General features: G+C 36.3%; 1 protein-coding gene across 4 annotated transcripts in view; it reads left to right on the forward strand.

Annotated features, from left to right (window-relative positions):
* REV1 (REV1 DNA directed polymerase) overlaps positions 1-16887 on the forward strand; it is a 96706-nt gene that overhangs the window by 10840 nt on the left and 68979 nt on the right. For all 4 annotated transcript variants that reach the window (XM_032351834.1, XM_032351833.1, XM_032351835.1 and 1 more), the window contains exon 2: positions 15452-15515. The gene's annotated coding sequence lies outside the window, so the exon portion shown is untranslated. The remainder of the gene's footprint in view (positions 1-15451; positions 15516-16887) is intronic.

The raw sequence follows: 16887 nt of genomic DNA on the forward strand, positions 1-16887 counted from the left end.
TGTCCTGTCCTTGTTTTACTAAACTTATGTGGCCTTCGGAATCCTTGATTTGCTGCAACCTTGAACTTTCCAGTGGATAATTATTTGGCTTCCTGTGAGAATATACCACTTCTTAGTGAAGATCACTGGCTTTTTATTCCTTCTTCTAGACTCATTTTTTAACCATGTCATCTGCAGAAGAACATTCTTTTGTTTTACTTTGTACCTTGAGCCCTGCTTTTGGACATGCTGACTTTGTGATGTATGTGGGACATCCTAGTGGAGATGTTTGATAAGCATTGGGCCACATGGTTTGGAGTTCAGAAAGTCAGGAAAATTGAGAGAAGGTGTTTAGAAACCAGTTAATTTCGTTACACCCTGGAGAGCCAGAGAAGGTGGTTCTTTGTACTTTATTAAAATAACAGTCTTCATTTCTTTGCTTTTCCTTCTATGGAAATCTGTAATTATAGGGAAGAAAATTATTAGTAGTTCTTTTAGAATGCCTCTTTCAACTTGTATTCAAATGACTGATTTTGTGAAATCAGTCATCTTTCTGTATTTTTTTATAACAAAGAGAATAAGAGAGAAAATTCTTTGTTATATTGAATTGTTTGGGATAGAAACTTTCTTTTTAATGAGATCAGTCTCAAACTGGGACATTACAAATATTTGTTGTGCATTTTCAGTTTTAATATATCCAAATATTTTTCTTACACATCATGTTTTTGTCTTTATTTGTATGTAGTTTAAATGCTGACTCTAAATCATGATTTTAAAAAGCTGAAATATACTTATATTTATTAGGAAACAGGCTAAACTGCTGTAACAGGCTAAGCTTTTGTTTTTTTAAACGATTTTATTTATTTGACAGAGAGATCACAAGTAGGCAGAGAGGTAGGCAGAGAGAGAGGGGGAAGCAGGCTCCCAGCTGAGCAGAGAGCCCCCTGATGCAGGGCTCTATCCCAGGACCCTGAGATCATGACCTGTGCCAAAGGCAGAAGCTTAACCCTCTGAGCCACCGAGGTACCCCTGTAACTGGCTGAGCTTTTGAACACAATGATGCAAACAATATTGAAGTTTTTCTCTCTCCTGTAATAGTAGGTGGGCAGTCCATAGTAGGTGAGGGAGGCAGGGTTTTTTTGTTCTTTTTTTTTAAAAGGTTATTTGTGGTCTCATTTTCCTTGTGTTTGCTTAGCCATCCCCTGTGGTATTGTTCTCATTTTCAGGTTAAAGCCAAGTTACCTCGTAGCTGCATACCATAAAAAGAAATAAATACTTTCCTTCAAGAAGATGGCACAGATTTTTTTTCTCCCCATTTGTTACTCTGCTCCTATCACTGGCCAGAACTGATTCACATGGCCATGCCTGATTTTGAAGAAGACTAGGAAATGTAGTCTCTAGTTGGTAACTCTGCTTCCCACTTAGGGGGTGGGAGAGGTGTTCTATTATTAAAGAAAGGGAGAATGAATACTGGAGGATAGTTGTCATTCTGCCACTCCAGAGTTTGGGAGTTCCAAGACCACTCTTATTTCTGATACCAAGTGCAAGTTTGGGGATTCCCCAACCACCCTTAGGTTCAATAATTCACTAGAAGGACTCAGAACTCTTGAAAAAACTATTGTACTCATGGTTATGATTTATTCAGTGAAAGGTAGAAATTTAAAACAGCCAAGGGAAAAGGCACTGGGGCACACAGGTGGAACTTGCAGTCCTCTTCTTACTGGAGTCTAGGACAGCACTAACTTCTGGCAGTGAGTGACAATACACACAAAGTGTTGCCAGCCAGGGGGACTGACCCAAACCTTAATGTCCAGAGTTTTTATTGGAGTTTGGTCATACAGATATGGTTGGCTGCCCACATGTCTAACCTTTAGTCTCTGGTCTCTCAGGAGATTGATGATGCATGACCCAGAGCTTCCACCATAAATCACATTGTTAGACTCTTTGGAGTGGCTCATAGTCCCTAGGTAAAGAAAGACATTTATCAAGCAGGGCATTCCTGGGGCTCAGAGATCTCCCAGGAACCAAGGGCAAAGGCTAGACCTTTTTGAGTAAGGTTAATTCTTCACTAGATAGCCACTTCTCTGAACAGGCACAGCTCATTTTCTGGAAGTATAGACAGAGTTGCATAATATATATGCTTTCATTCCAAAGCTTTTTTTCTTAAGTGAATAGATGTATAGAATCATATGCATTCATTACATTATACATACAATGTATACATACATTACAAACTGCAAGAGACTAGACTTTGTCATGTTCTACTCTATCCACAAACTAAGTAACTGGGATCTGACTGCTTATGACTTGCTTAAGGTCAGAGAACCAGTTAACAAAGTTGATAGTGTATCTGGATCTCTACTTAAGAGTATGGACTACTTACAGTTAGAGTCTAGATGGACCCAACCTTATTTGTAGGAGCTATTTTCTTTCTTTCTTTGTCCCTGCATATATATACCATATATAATCTGGGAGCTACTGTACCTGACCCAGACAGGTGCTGAATTCAAAGCTTCTGTGTTGTTGCATTGTATTAGACTGGTTCAATTCAAAATAAGTTTTCTTACTTTTCAGAAGTTTATTATATTGATAACATTGTTTTTCCACCAAAGATTGCAAACAGTTTATTACAAGTTAAGTGTGATTTTGCACCACCAACCAGCACTGCAGCCTTATTGAAAGCCTTTAGTCTTTCTACCCTAGGAGGAAACTGGGTGCAAAAAGACTGTAGGTAGGTATTTGGCCTACCTACTCCACAGATTGTTGTGATCATAAATTTTAAAGATCTCTTTCAAACTGAGTACTGGAAATGTAAAATATTACTAATGATATGTTTAAATTTGAAGAATTTAAATTTAAATATTAAAAATTTAATACTGAAAGGAAGGAAATATCAGTTAAGAGGTGATTTTTTTTTTTAATTAATTTTTTATTTTTTATAAACATATATTTTTATTCCCAGGGGTACAGGTCTGTGAATCACCAGATTTACACACTTCACAGCAAGAGGTGAATTTTTTTTTAAAGTTTTTATTTATTTATTTGACAGACAGATCACAAGTAGGCAGAGAGGCAGGCAGAGAGAGAGAGAGAGAGAGAGAGAGGGAAACAGGCTCCCTGCTGAGCAGACAGCCCAATGCGGGGCTCGATCCCAGGACCCTGAGACCATGACCTGAGCCGAAGGCAGAGGCTTAACCCACTGAGCCACCCAGGCACCCCAAGAGGTGAATTTTTTAAAGATTTTATTTATTTGAAGAGAGTGCGCAAGTGCGAGTGGGAGAGGGAGCAGAAGGAGAAGCAGACTCCCTGCCATTTTGGGTGCGACCATGAGATTATGACCTGAGCTAAAGGCAGATGCTTAACTGCTTGAGATACCCAGGTACCCCAAGAGGTGAATTTTTTTTTTCTAAGATTTTATTTATTTATTTGACAGAGAGTGAGATCACAGGTAGGCAGAGAGGCAGGCAGAGAGGGAGGAGGAAGCAGGCTCCCCGCTGAGCAGAGAGCCTGATGTGGGGCTCTATCCCAGGACCCTGAGATTATGACTTGAGCCGAAGGCAGAGGCTTAACCCACTGAGCCACCCAGGTGCCCCAAGAGGTGAAATTTTTTAAAGATGGTGAGAATATGGTAATTTTCTCCCATTTTCTGTTTCCTGTATTTCTCAGTTTTCTGCAGTAAACATGTAATTCTTTTAGAAATAGAGCAGGAGAACTTTTTTAAAAGGGACACTTAGTGAGACCAAATACCAGCAACATGACAAAGCAGTGTATATACACAAGTCACGAATAGAGTGGATAATAGGAAACTTCTCAAGAAAAGATAGAAAGATCAGACTCACTTCTAGATAAGGTTTATGTACCCAAGTCTATCATCTGTTCTTTAGACAGTGCTGTGTATGTTATAGCCACTTTTATTTGGGTGGTTTAGAGTTCTTTTATTTCTGTTTATTTGGTGTTGATCAAGAAGGTCTCTTCTATAGTACGGGGATTGTTTCATTGCAGCAGGAAACAACTGGTCATAGGAAAATGTCTCTGTATACTGAAGGTGAAATAGCCAGCTTGCGAAGTTTTTTTGAGAGGGTCCTGTTAAGTTAGGAATAATACCTCTTTGAAATATTTTGACGTTTTATTTTTAAGTATTTTTAGAGGTATCTTAAATACATACAATATTATCCTTAGGATGTAAACTGTTTGATTTTGAATCTCTAAAAGTGAGTATGTGATAAAGTCTAGAGTAACTAGTTATGATTCTTGGAGATAGTTACAAGGGCTTAATATCTACCACCTGGGTGCTGAGTTTTGTTTTTAATAGATTGAGAAGAGTCTTCAAAGTCAAAACCTGATAGGGTGTGGAATATGCTAGAAGATTTCTCCTTCCCTGGGTTCTGAAATTCAAGAATCTGTGCCCTTGTAATTTCAGCAGTCTGAGAACTGGTCTCTGTGGTTGAATCAGACCAAAACCTCAAAACAGCTGTATTTTTCTATTTAAATGTTACATAAAAAGCTGCTTATCTGGTATTAAAGCCTTTACCATTTAAGGACAAGTAAGAGCTGTCGAAGCAGGCATTGTCAAGTTGTGTTAGTGACTGTGCTAGCACTTCACTTACTTAGTCACTTGTAAGGGCAGTACTTGGTCCTAGTAAATTAGTTTTTCAGATGGCGTCCCACTGCCTTCTCCAAGAAAAATAATTCTATATACTGCTATACAGATTTCTTGGAGAAGTAGCCTCTTGCCAGTGTTGTACTCCAGATGAACATCACAGTTACCCTCTTCCCTGTGGCTTGCCTCTGTGATTCCAGCTGCCTATGGAATGTTTCCAGTGTCAGAATCCATTTTTTTCTTTGCTTATTTTAAAAAATTATATTTTTAATTTTTTTAAAGGTTTTATTTATTTATTTGACACAGAGAGGGAGAGAGAGATGGATCATAAGTAGGCAGAGAGGCAGGCAGAGCGGGGAGTGGGAAGCAGGCTCCCTGTTGAGCAGAGAGCCTGATGGAGAGCTCGCTCTATCCCAGGACCCTGAGATCATGACCTGAGCCGAAGGCAGATGCTCAACCCACTGAACCACCCAGGCGCCCTTGAAAAAAATTTTAAAAAGATTTTAATTACTTGAAATCGAGAGAGCACAAGTGGAGGGGGAGGGGCAGAAGGAGAGGGAGAAGCAGCCACTGTGGCAGGCTCAATCTCAGGACCCTGGGATCCAGACCTGAGCTGAAGGCAGATGCTTAACCAGCTGAGCCACCCAGGTGCCCCTGACCTCAGATATTTTAAAACTTACAAAGCCATATTGTTAAAATTGAAGTGGGTTTAGAGAGTGGAATTTTACCTGCTTGCTGTTTTACCCCAAATTCTGTTTCCTCCTTGCCACATTCATCCCATATATCCAGTTCATGGCTCTACAGGGATTTTACTGAGCACCCATCAGTCACACTTTGTTTTATAGGTGAAGAGATGGGAGACTTAGTGCTCTTGGACTCATCCCAAGTCATATAGCTAGGCAGTGGTAGAACTGGGATTAAAGCCCAGATCTTGTGTTAGTAAATCTATTGCTCTTTCCATTATGTTGTACACTGTGGATAGCACATTTAAAATAATAATGTTGTGTACTTTATAATCTTCAAAGGGTTTCTACACATGTGGTCTCATTTGATTTTCAGTCTGTGACTTGGTAGGGTGGATTAGTATAATAGCAGCTGATGTTTATTGAAGGCATAACCTAAAAGCTAGGGATAAGGATACTTTTGCATACATGAATCATTATCTATTTTTTAACTAGTTTTTAAAAACCTTAGTTATTTATTGACTTCTATGTTGATGCTGGATAAGAAGTCCATAGGTTATTTTAAGTTGTGTATTACAGTTTTAGAAACATTTATCACTTTAGTCAAGGTCATCAAGCACTGTGGGGCTAGATAGCAACCCAGTCTGCAAGACTTTCATCTGTAAGACAGTTTTTATTTACAAGTTTGATAATTGGATGGCTTGTTGATAAAGGTCTTTCTTTTCTTAGTAAGCAGGGGTAGTCAAGAGGACATGTTGTAAGTCAGAAGGTTGCTTGAAACAGAGAAGATGAGAGGGTTTGTGTTATTTTTGAGTTATTTGTGTCAAGTTGTGGTATCTTGATGTATTGCTCTCCTCCATTCTAGGGTAAGTCCTATTTGAGAAGCGAATCAGTCATCTAGAGTGGAGAATTCTTGCCATGAATATGACTTGAGAGGATAGGTGCCTCTCTTTTGAAGCTCCTTACTGGCTAGCAGAAACATAAGCTCTGATTTCTGGCGTACCACTTTACGGAATAGGTTTTTACATTATCTGTTCTAATTTCACAATATAAAGGAAGCACTGTAGTCTGTAGAACCCCCTAAATGACTTAAACTTAATTCCACCTGTTGTGTGGTTCTCGTTAGCATCAGAAGTGTGTATCATCGACTAATCTTGTCTGTGTACCATTTTGGGGGTAGGGAGGTATCCTATTTTCTGTCTGTTAAACAGCACAGAATGTGTGAATTTTGTGGCTCATCCAGCAGATCATGCGATTCTTGATCTTGGGGTTGTGAGTTTAAGCCCACATTGGGTGAATAGATTACTTTAAAATCTTAAAAAATAATAAAATGGGAAAAAAGTAGATAAGATTAAATATGCAGGGTACAGTTTAAAATGTAAATGTACCAGAGTATACTTTACTGAGACATTCCTATTCCTACTTTATTTCTTACATGTAAGTAAGTACATTGTTCATTTTCTTTATTTAACAAGAATTTATTGACTTTTGGGGCGCCTGGGTGGCTCAGTGGGTTAAAGCCTCTGCTTTTGGCTCAGGTCATGATCCCAGGGTCCTGGGATCGGGCCCTGCATCAGGTTCTCTGCTTAGTGGGGAGCCTGCTTCCTCCTCTGTCTCTGCCTACTTCTCTGCCTACTTGTAATCTCTGTCAAATAAATAAACAAAATCTTTTAAAAAAGAAGAAGGAAAAAAGAATAAAGAATCGTTTTAAAAAAAGAATTTATTGACTTTCTATCATATGTAAGATTAGTGGCTATTTTATATATATATAATATGTTCTTGATGTTTTCATTCTATAATGTTTTGAGCATGAGAAAGGAGAGATGTTGGGGTCTAACTGAAATAAGTGAAGTATCACTAGTGTTTGATGCTGTGTACATATGAACAGAAGTCTGATAAGCCTCCTTATTACTTGCTTCCTGACATCTGGATCTCTTTTATTGACCTTATGGTTTAGGTTGTCAAGTAGCTTTGCTGCATGCCAGCTTGGTCAGCTACTGCTCTTTGCTAGCATCATAGATGGGGGTCATGTAGTTTTCTTTGTGTCCAGATTTTGTTTTTTATCTTCCTGCTCTTCCTGCCTAAAATCTTACCCTTAAGTTTATTTGTAAGGCTAGTTAGTATTTCCATAATTGGTACTCATTTCTTTTTAGATTGTAAAATTTTAGAACTCATACAAAAGTGTCTATAATTTCATTTATCTCCGTATTGCCTGGTAAATTATGGTGCTTTATACACAGTAATATTCCATTAGCTTTGATCTCTAGGTAGTGCAGTTTGGTGTCCCCTATATGCATGTCTGAATTATTTCTTAGATGCCATAATTACCTGTGCTATGAGAAGTATTCTACAGTTGTCTACTAATTTATCTAGCATCTACTGTCTGACAAAAAAGAGGTTATATAACTGATGACATACAACAGTGACAGGGCTGATAAATTGTCACTCCCAATATTTAGTAAACACCAGATTTGCAATGAGGTTTTTACCTCAATCCACTGTCATAGGCCATGTTAGTCTATACATAGGTTATTTAAATGAATTTGATAGTACAAGTTGCCTTAAATCTTCTGGAATAACTAAAGGAGATCTGCATAAATAAATACAGACATCAACACTGTTATGTAATCAAATTTCTAAAATTTGTTGCTGAAGTATATGGTTATAGTGTTAATTTTTATATTTGATTTCTGTAAATAGGTCTTCAGTGTGTCTGAGAGTACAAAAGGGAACTGTGAAAGAATTTTAATCTAAAGTGGAATAAGAAGATAGGAAATGGAGAATCATAGGCATATGCCCTAGAAAAATGATTTTAAAAATTGGGCTGAATGCCTGTAAATGCCTGATGTACAGAAGATGGAGATTCTCTCCTGACCAATGAGTATCTGCCAAGAATCTCTCCCTGTCCTCAAGCCAGTGAACTTAACTGCTTGGACTTCCCCTCCTTTGCAGCCCTTACCTGTAAATACAGTCCACCCCAAACCCTCACCAGACATGCTTGTAGCTTGGTACAGCATGCATTTCCTGAACTGAAATTCTTCTGTTCTCAGATAAATTCAGTTTCTGGTAATAGGAGCTTTATTCACTTTTCCTCTTTATTTAGATTGACATCTAGTAGTCAACTACCCAAATCTCTTACAATAAAAGACCCAGACAATAAAATAATTCAGACCTAGGGAGATGGAGATGTAGATCAGAGATCAGTGAAGTGGCAGAGTCTGGACTAGAAATAATTCCTCTTACCTTTACTCTTTATTCATTATCTCTTGATTCACTAGTGCTATATATTATGTTATAAGCAATAACAGATTGGCTGTCCTTACTGTACTTTTATTCCATCAGTATTTAACATTGATTAAACCAGATATTTATTGCTTTCTTTGCTGCATTTTTTCCCTGTATTTTTGACCTTCCAAGATCATTCTTCTACCTGAGGGATATATTTTAGGATTTCTTTAGTGCAAGTTTGCTGGTGGCATTATGTTCTGTTTTTATTTGCCCCCAATACCTTTATTTCATCTTTCTTGGCTGAATTTTTCTCTGGGTATTGAATTCTAAATAAGTTAATTATTTATTTCAGCACTATTGTCTTCTGGGGCTATTGTTTCTGTTGAAAAGACAGCTGTTGTTTAATTGGTGTTCCTTTGAATATTTTGAATGGAATCTGTTTTCGCCACCCATTGCAGCCCCTTATTTCCTTGAACATAGTAAGCATCGTACAATTTTTTAAAAAAGATTTTATTTATCTGACAGAGATCACAAGTATGCAGAGAGACAGGCAGAGAAAGAGGGGGAAGCAGGCTCCCTGCTGAGCAGAGAGCCCGATGTGGGGCTCAATCCCAAGACCCTGGGATCATGACCTGAGCCGAAGGCAGAGGCTTTAACCCATTGAGCCACCCAGGCGCTCCAGCATAGTACAATTTTTAATCTGGGTTAAAATCAGTATCTGGAGTCTATGTAGGTCTGTTTATTTTGTTTCTGTTGGTTTTCACTTGTGATCTTACTACTTTGTGTGCCTGGTTATTTTAATTTCTGTGCTAGACTTTGTATTTTCAAAATGGTTTGCAAAAACATGGGAAGATTAGGATATTGTAATCCTCCACAGAGAATTTACACTGCTTCTGCCAGATGCTTTGGAGCACTGAGCAGTCCAGGGTCATCTTTTTTTTTTAAATTATAATTCCAATATAATTCATATACAATGTTATATTAGTTTCCGGTGTATAATATAGTAATTCAACAATTCCATATATCACTCAGCACTCAACATGATAAGTATACTCTTTAATCCCCTTTACCTGTTTCATCCATCCCCTACCCAGCTCCCCTCTAGTAACCAACACTTCGTTATCACAGCTGTTCTTTAGCTTGTCTCTTTCTCTTTGTTTAGTTTCTTAAATTCCACATGTGAGTGAAATCATATGGTACTTGTCTTTATCTGACCAGCTTATTTCACTTGGCATTATACTCTAGAGATCCACCCATGTTGTTGCAAATGGCAAAATTTTAATATTTTTTATGGCTGAATAATATTCCATTGTATATATGTATATATACACACATCACCTCTTCTTTATCTGTTAATTTACTGGTGGACACTTGGACTGCTTCCATAATTTGGCTATTGTAAATAATGCAGTAAACATAGTAAACATAAACATATATAGGGGTATATATATCTTTTTAAATAGTGTTCTCATATTCTTTGGGTAAATAGTAGTAGAGTTACTGGATCATGTAATGTATTTATAAAAATAATATTTATTTATTTAAATAATCATGTAATTTTTTGAGGAACTTGGCATACTGTTTTCCACAGTGGCTGTATCAGTTAGCATTCCCACCAGCAGTGCAAGAGGATTCCTTTTTCTCTGTATCCTCACCAACTCTTGCTGTTTCTTGTGTTTTTGATGTTAGCCATTCAGATACGTGTGAGATGATACCTCATTGTGGTTTTGATTTGCATTTCCCTGATGATGAGTGATGTTATTCATCTTTTCATGAGTCTCTTGGCCATCTATATGTCTTAGTAGGATATCTGTGTCTTCTGCCCATTTTTAATTGAGTTATTTGTTTTTTTGGTATTGAGTTTTATAGGTTCTTTATATATTTTGGGGCTAGCCCTTTAATAGGATATGTCCTTTGCAGATATTTTCTCCCTTGTCTTTTAGTTTTGTTGATTGTTTCCTTCATTATGCAGAAGCTTTTATTTTGATGTAATCTCATTAATTTATTTTCACTTTTCTTTCCCTTGCCACAGGAAACATAGAAAAATGTTACTATGGCTGTGTCAGAGAAATTACTGCTTGTGCCCTGTTCCAGGATTTTTATGGTTTCAGGTCTCACATTTAGGATCTTAAAGCATTTTGAGTTTATTTTTGTATATGGTGTTAAGAAACTGATTCAGTTTCATTCTTTTGCATGTCACTATTTTTCCCAACACAATTTGTTGGATTGTCTTTTTCCCATTGGGTATTCTTGCTTTCTCTGTCAAGGATTGATTGACCGCATATGTATGGGCTTGTTTCTAGGTGTGCTCTCTTGTTTCTTGATGTTTATGTCTATTTCTGTAGAAGTACCATACTGTTTTGATCACTACAGCTTTGTAGTGTATCTTGAAATCTGGAATTGTGATGCCTCCAGTTGTGTTTTTCTTTTCAAAAGATTGCTTTGGCTACTTAGGGTCTTCTGTGGTTTTTTTTTTTTTTTTTAAGATTTTATTTATTTATTTGACAGAGATCACAAGTAGGCAGCGGCAGGCAGAGTGAGAGGAAGGGAAGCAGGCTCCCTGCTAAGCAGAGAGCCTGATTATGTGGCTCGATTTCAGGACCCTGGGATCATGACCTGAGCCGAAGGCAGAGGCTTTAACCCACTGAGCCGCCCAGGCATCCCTTTTTTGTGGTCTATCCAGATTTTAGGGTTATTGGTTCTAGTTCTGTGAAATACGCTTTTGATATTTTAATAGGGATTGTATTAAATCTGTAGATTGCTATAGGTAATATGGACACTAACAATATTGCTTCTTCCATCCATGAGCAAATCCTTCCATTTGTGTTCATCTTCAGTTTCTTTCATCCATGTTTTATAGTTTTTAGAGTACAGGTTTTTTCCCCTTCCTTGGTTAAGCTTATTCCTAGGTACTTTATTTTTTGGTGTAATTGTAAATGGGATTGTTTTATTCATAGCTCTTTCTGCTCCTTCATTATTAGTGTATAGAAATGCAACAGATTTCTGTGTATTGATTTTGTATTCTGCAACCTTAACAAATTCATTTATCAGTGAAGTCTTTAGGGTCTTCTACACATAGTATCATGTCATCCGTAAATGATGAAAGTTTGCTCGACTTCCAGTACTATGTTGAATAAAAGTTGTGAGAATGAACATCCTTGTCTTATTCCTGATCTTAGGGAAAAAGCACTCAGTTTTCACAATTGAGTATGATGTTAGTTGTGGGTTTTTCTTATATGACCTTCTTTGTGTTATGTTCTCTCAAAACTACTTTGTGGAGGGTTTTTTTTTTTTTTTTTTGTCATGGGTGGGTGTTGTACTTTGTCAAATGTGTTTTCTGCATCTATTGAAATGATCATGTGATTATTTTCCCTTTTTTGGTTGATGTGAATATTGAACCACCCTTGCGTACCTAGGTAGATCCCACTTGATCATAATGATTTTTTTGTATTGTCTGATTCATCTTGCTAGTATTTTGTGGAGGATTTCTGTATCTGTGTTCATCAGAGATACTGGCCTTTTTGGGATACATTTTGCAACTGTTGAGGGACTTTTCCCTTTTATTGGTAGTGTTTGTATTTGGTTTGATATCTGGGTAATGCTGGCCTCAGAATGAATTTGGAAGCTTTCCTTCCTCTTCAGGTTTTTGGGATAGTTTGAGAAGAATTGGTATCAGTGAGGGCATCTGGTTCTGGACTTTTGTTTGTTGGGAGTTTTTTGATTACTGATTCAATTTCATTGTTGTCAATGTCTCTGTTCAAATTTTCTGTTTTTTCCTCATTGAGTTTTAGGGAGTTAGTGTTTCTAGGAATTTACTTCTAGATTGTCCAGTTTGTTGGCATATAATTTTTCATAATATTCTCTTATAATCTGGGTTGCCTGGGTGGCTCAGTTGGTTTAAGTGGCTGCCTTTCATTCAAGTCATGATCCCAGGGTCCTGGGATAGAGCCCTACTATGGGCTCTCTGCTTAGTGGTATGCCTGGTTCTCCACCACCACCACCACCACCACCCTGCCCTGCTCTCTTGCATGTGCTCTCTCTCTCAAATAAATAAAATCTAATATATATATATATTCTCTTATAATCCTTTTTATTTCTGTGGTGTTATTGTTTCACCTCTTTTATTTCTGATTTTGTTGATTTGAATTCTACCCCCCCCCCCTTTTTTGAAATGCATCTGCCTAAGGGTTTATCAGTTCTGTTGAGTTTTTTCAAAGAAACAACTTCTGGTTTCTTGATCTGTTGTTTTTTTAGTTTCTATTTTGTCTATGTCTGCTCTAGTCATTATTGCTCCCTTCTTTGTACTGGTTTTCGGTTTTGTTTTTTTCTTTTTCTACCTCCTTTATGTGTAAGGTTAGGTTCTTGATTGAGATTTTTCTTGCTTCTTGAGGTAGGCCTATATTGCTATAAACTTCCCTTTAGAACAGCTTTGGTGCATTCCAAAGATTTTGGGCCATTGTGTTTTCATTTTCATTTGTCTTTTTGTATTTTTTGTTTTTTCCTTGATTTTTCGGTCGACTCATTCATTGTTCAGAAGCATGTTATTTGTGTTCTTTAGTCTAGGATTACCTTAATTTAGTTTCAGAGATTGAAGTAGTACAAGGCAGGGTATGTTTTTGGCAAAATTTGGCCTACTTCCAGTTTACTTACTCCTAGGATCCTAATCCTAAGTTTTGAGATATATATGGTTGGAGAGCCCTTAAATTCCAGCTTTTGTTCCCTTATTGTGTTTGTTCAAAAACATTGCCCAGTCTCTCAGCCACTCTTTTGTAATTGCCACATGTTCTCAGAGGAAGAAGCTGTCCCAATCTGGGAAGGAAGGGTTTTCTTTTTCATCATCTTCAGGTTTTCTTTTTCACCTTCTAAATCTTGGCACAGTGATTTTTCATTATTTTCTGGGCCTTCTATGCCTTTTTTTTTTTTTTTTTTTTGTAATGTTTTGACTAGTTTTCCTCTTTCTCAGCAGGAAGGTTGATCCAAATACCTACTTTACTATTTGTTATGGGATTTTCTCAAAAGTAGAATTTGAATGTATAAAATGATTTTAAAAATAAATTAAAAAAAGAAAAAATAAATTAAAAAATAAATTAAAAAAAATAAATAAGAAAATAAAATGATTTAAAAATATTGTTTCTTTTCCCCCTTTTTCAGTCTTATTAATTGAATCCTCAATATGGGTTTGCTGTACTCGGTCAAAGTAGTAGAAATGAAGAAGTTACTAATTTCACTCTTATTCCCTTTCAGAGCTTAGACATTTGTCTGGAATAGCTTTATTACTTTGGACTAGAGGAAGAGCCATTAGATTTTTAAAATTTATTATAACTTTGTTTCATAGTTTTCTACCTCATTAAATCACTGTTAATATTTCATATTGGCCCTTTGCAGTAGTTACCCAGTAGATCTTAAATGAATAAGGCTCTTAACTAATTGATTAGCCCACTGAATTAAACTTTGATAATATATTTTATTCTTTAACTTAATCTTCATTTAGCTGATTAATTGTTGCCTTTAATTTTTGTGAGTATGCATCCATAACATGTAGTGGCCAGAACTCCCAAAGTGTTCACTTGTAAGGGCAGTTGTATAGATGCAGAGTTTATATGAACTCAAGAATTGTGTGTCAGTACATTTCCCAGATTCCTTTAAGGTAAGGGGAGAAGTCTTGAGGGTCTAGACAAAGTGAGCCTCTTAAAACAAGTATTTAGTGTAGAACAAATATTGCAGTTCTGGGACTTAAAATTAACACATTGGGTAACCATGCCCCCCACCTTTGTCAGACTGAAAAGAACACCAATTCTTCTCTCCACCATCCATGTCTGCTAATCTGGGTTAATCACCTGGCCTGTTTGCAGAGCTCTTTGCTCATGCCCCTTGTCTCTTTATCAGACTTACATTTTTAAGAGAATGTCTCTACATATCTTTTAGGCCCCTTTTAAGAGTAGACAATACAAATTCATAATTAATATTAATGTCAGCAAGGGAAAACTGTAAATCACATAATATATCAAATGTAGAAATAAATTGAAAGAAAATACCTGCTGATGTGTGTGGCTAAAGTGTCATGTTTTAAGGTGTCATTCAGTAACAAATTCTTATAAACCATATCAAAGCTGATTTGACTTGGGTAATGTGCAAAACTTCTCTAGTAGCATATTAATTGATAGTTTTACATAGTAGAAAATAAATAGAGGACATGTTAATTTTGTGAAGGATAATGCAGTAGTGTCTCAAGATGTAGCTATATGACTAAAAGAATTTTATAAGGAATTTCATTTAGTGCCTGCTTTGACTTCTGAACCATTTTATATCTTGCTAGCCACTAAGCCAGCTGACACTTGGTATAAGCCATTATTTGGTCCTTTTGGTTGTTTAATGGGATAGTGGGTCAAGTGTAGCCTTAAGGAGAATGCCAGATTTGATAGTTTATTATAAGTGATACTCCTTCTACTTTATCTCCCCTAGATGTGTTGTTTAGACTTCTTTTAGAGGTTTTGCATAATAGATGAATTACACTGTGAGTACACTCTTATGTGTCTAGTATGTAATAGCAAAGACAGAGTTTAAGAGCCATATCAGAGGGCAATTCATGAAGGAAAATGTTTTCTTGGGTTCTGTTAATACTGATTAATGTTAACAAGCATGGCCATGTTAGTCTAATTTGGTGATTCTTTATGCAAATATGTATTAGGTTTGGTGCTTAGGAATGCATAAAATTTTTTGCTATAAATGAAATTTATAGTAGTTGTAATTTAAACCTGATACTTATCTACAGGAGGGTGTTTTAGGAACAGATTTCACTGATGCAGGAGAATATATGCTTTGGAAAAATTTTAACTTTCACCAGTTGAATATTTGAGTTTATTTTAACATCTCATTTTTCTTGATTTGAAATAAAATGTCAATTAATAGTACATATGTTATAAAATTCACAGGTTTTTTTTTTCTTTCCCCCTAATTACAGAAGCTCCACCATGAGACGAGGTGGATGGAGGAAGCGAGCTGAAAATGATGGCTGGGAAAAATGGGTGTGTTTTAAAAGAATAAAAATACTATATTTAATTGTTCAGGTATTTTTCATACCTCTTGTAGGTTATAGTGTAATTTAAGGCATCTTTTAAAAGTGCAAATCACTTTAGATACCAGCTCTTCTCGGTTTTCACAATGTATTGAAAGCTTGTTTAAACTTTTTTAACACCTGAAATTTATTTTATCCTGAGGAAATAAATGTTCTGGTACACAGATACTTAGTTATGGTAATTTTATTGCAGCTTTGCTAATAATACTGAAAAACAGAAAAACATACTCTAGTAGGGGATTAGTCAAATAAACTACCTCTGTGTAGTGCAACACTGTTTAATCATTATTTATCTTTACATCTTCTTTCCTTCCTTCCTTCCTTCCTTGCTCTATCTCTCTCTTTCTTTCTCTCTCTCTTTTTCTCTCCGCCCCCTCTCTCTTTCTCTCTCTTTGGGAGAGAGGGGGAAGAGGGGCAAAGAGAGAGGGAGAGAATCTTAAGCTGATTCTGATGTCCCACCTGATGTGGGACTTGATCTCACAACCCTGAGATCATGACCTGAGCCAAAATCAAGAGTTGGGTGCTTAACCAACTGAGCCACCCTTTACCTTTATATTTAACTTGGCAATATGACCTTGACTAAAAGGTTGTGTTGTAAAGGGCTGTTATATATGATCCTATTTTTCTAAAACCTCTGTATTCTGAGACATACTAATAAAGTTTGAAAATATTAGGTCCCAAAATGTTAACAGTGAATGGAATCCTACCTCATTTAAGTTTTCTTCATATTTTTCTATATTTTCTGGAAAAAAGTTTTTTTTCCACAATGAGCATGTAATATCTGATTAGTGAAGTAATTTCCATTTTGTAAGAAATACATGCCACTTCTAGATATATGTGGCTGTATTTTAAAGATCTAATGGATAGTTGTTTAGAGTGAAGTAAAATCAATAAATACTTAATTGGTAATCCAAATAATTAAGCTTAATTTTGTCAGTGTTTAGGAAAAGTATAGCTGAATTCATATATTTATGTAGGTCTTGAGCCGAAATAATGTTTTTTTTTCTGAAGTTGATGTTCTCTAATAAAAATTACTACTACTATTAAGTAGATTGCTTAGATCCCAGAATTTCACCACGGAATCATCTATTGTAGTAGCTACATGCATGGAGAACTGTACTGGTTTTTTGGATTGTTTCATTTTACTTTAAGTTGCTAATTTTAAGCTTCTATATTCAGAAGATAGTGGAAGCCAGTCAAAAATATACTCTTACTGACCACCTGTCAAATTTTTAATTGGTTTAAACCTCCTGCTTAATTTTGTAGATAAGAACGATGTTTTGTGGCATTAAACATTATTCTTGAGTTACCTTCCTTCTCTT

This window comes from Mustela erminea, chromosome 7, assembly GCF_009829155.1.
Source record: "Mustela erminea isolate mMusErm1 chromosome 7, mMusErm1.Pri, whole genome shotgun sequence".
In the NCBI taxonomy this organism is placed as follows: domain Eukaryota; kingdom Metazoa; phylum Chordata; class Mammalia; order Carnivora; family Mustelidae; genus Mustela; species Mustela erminea.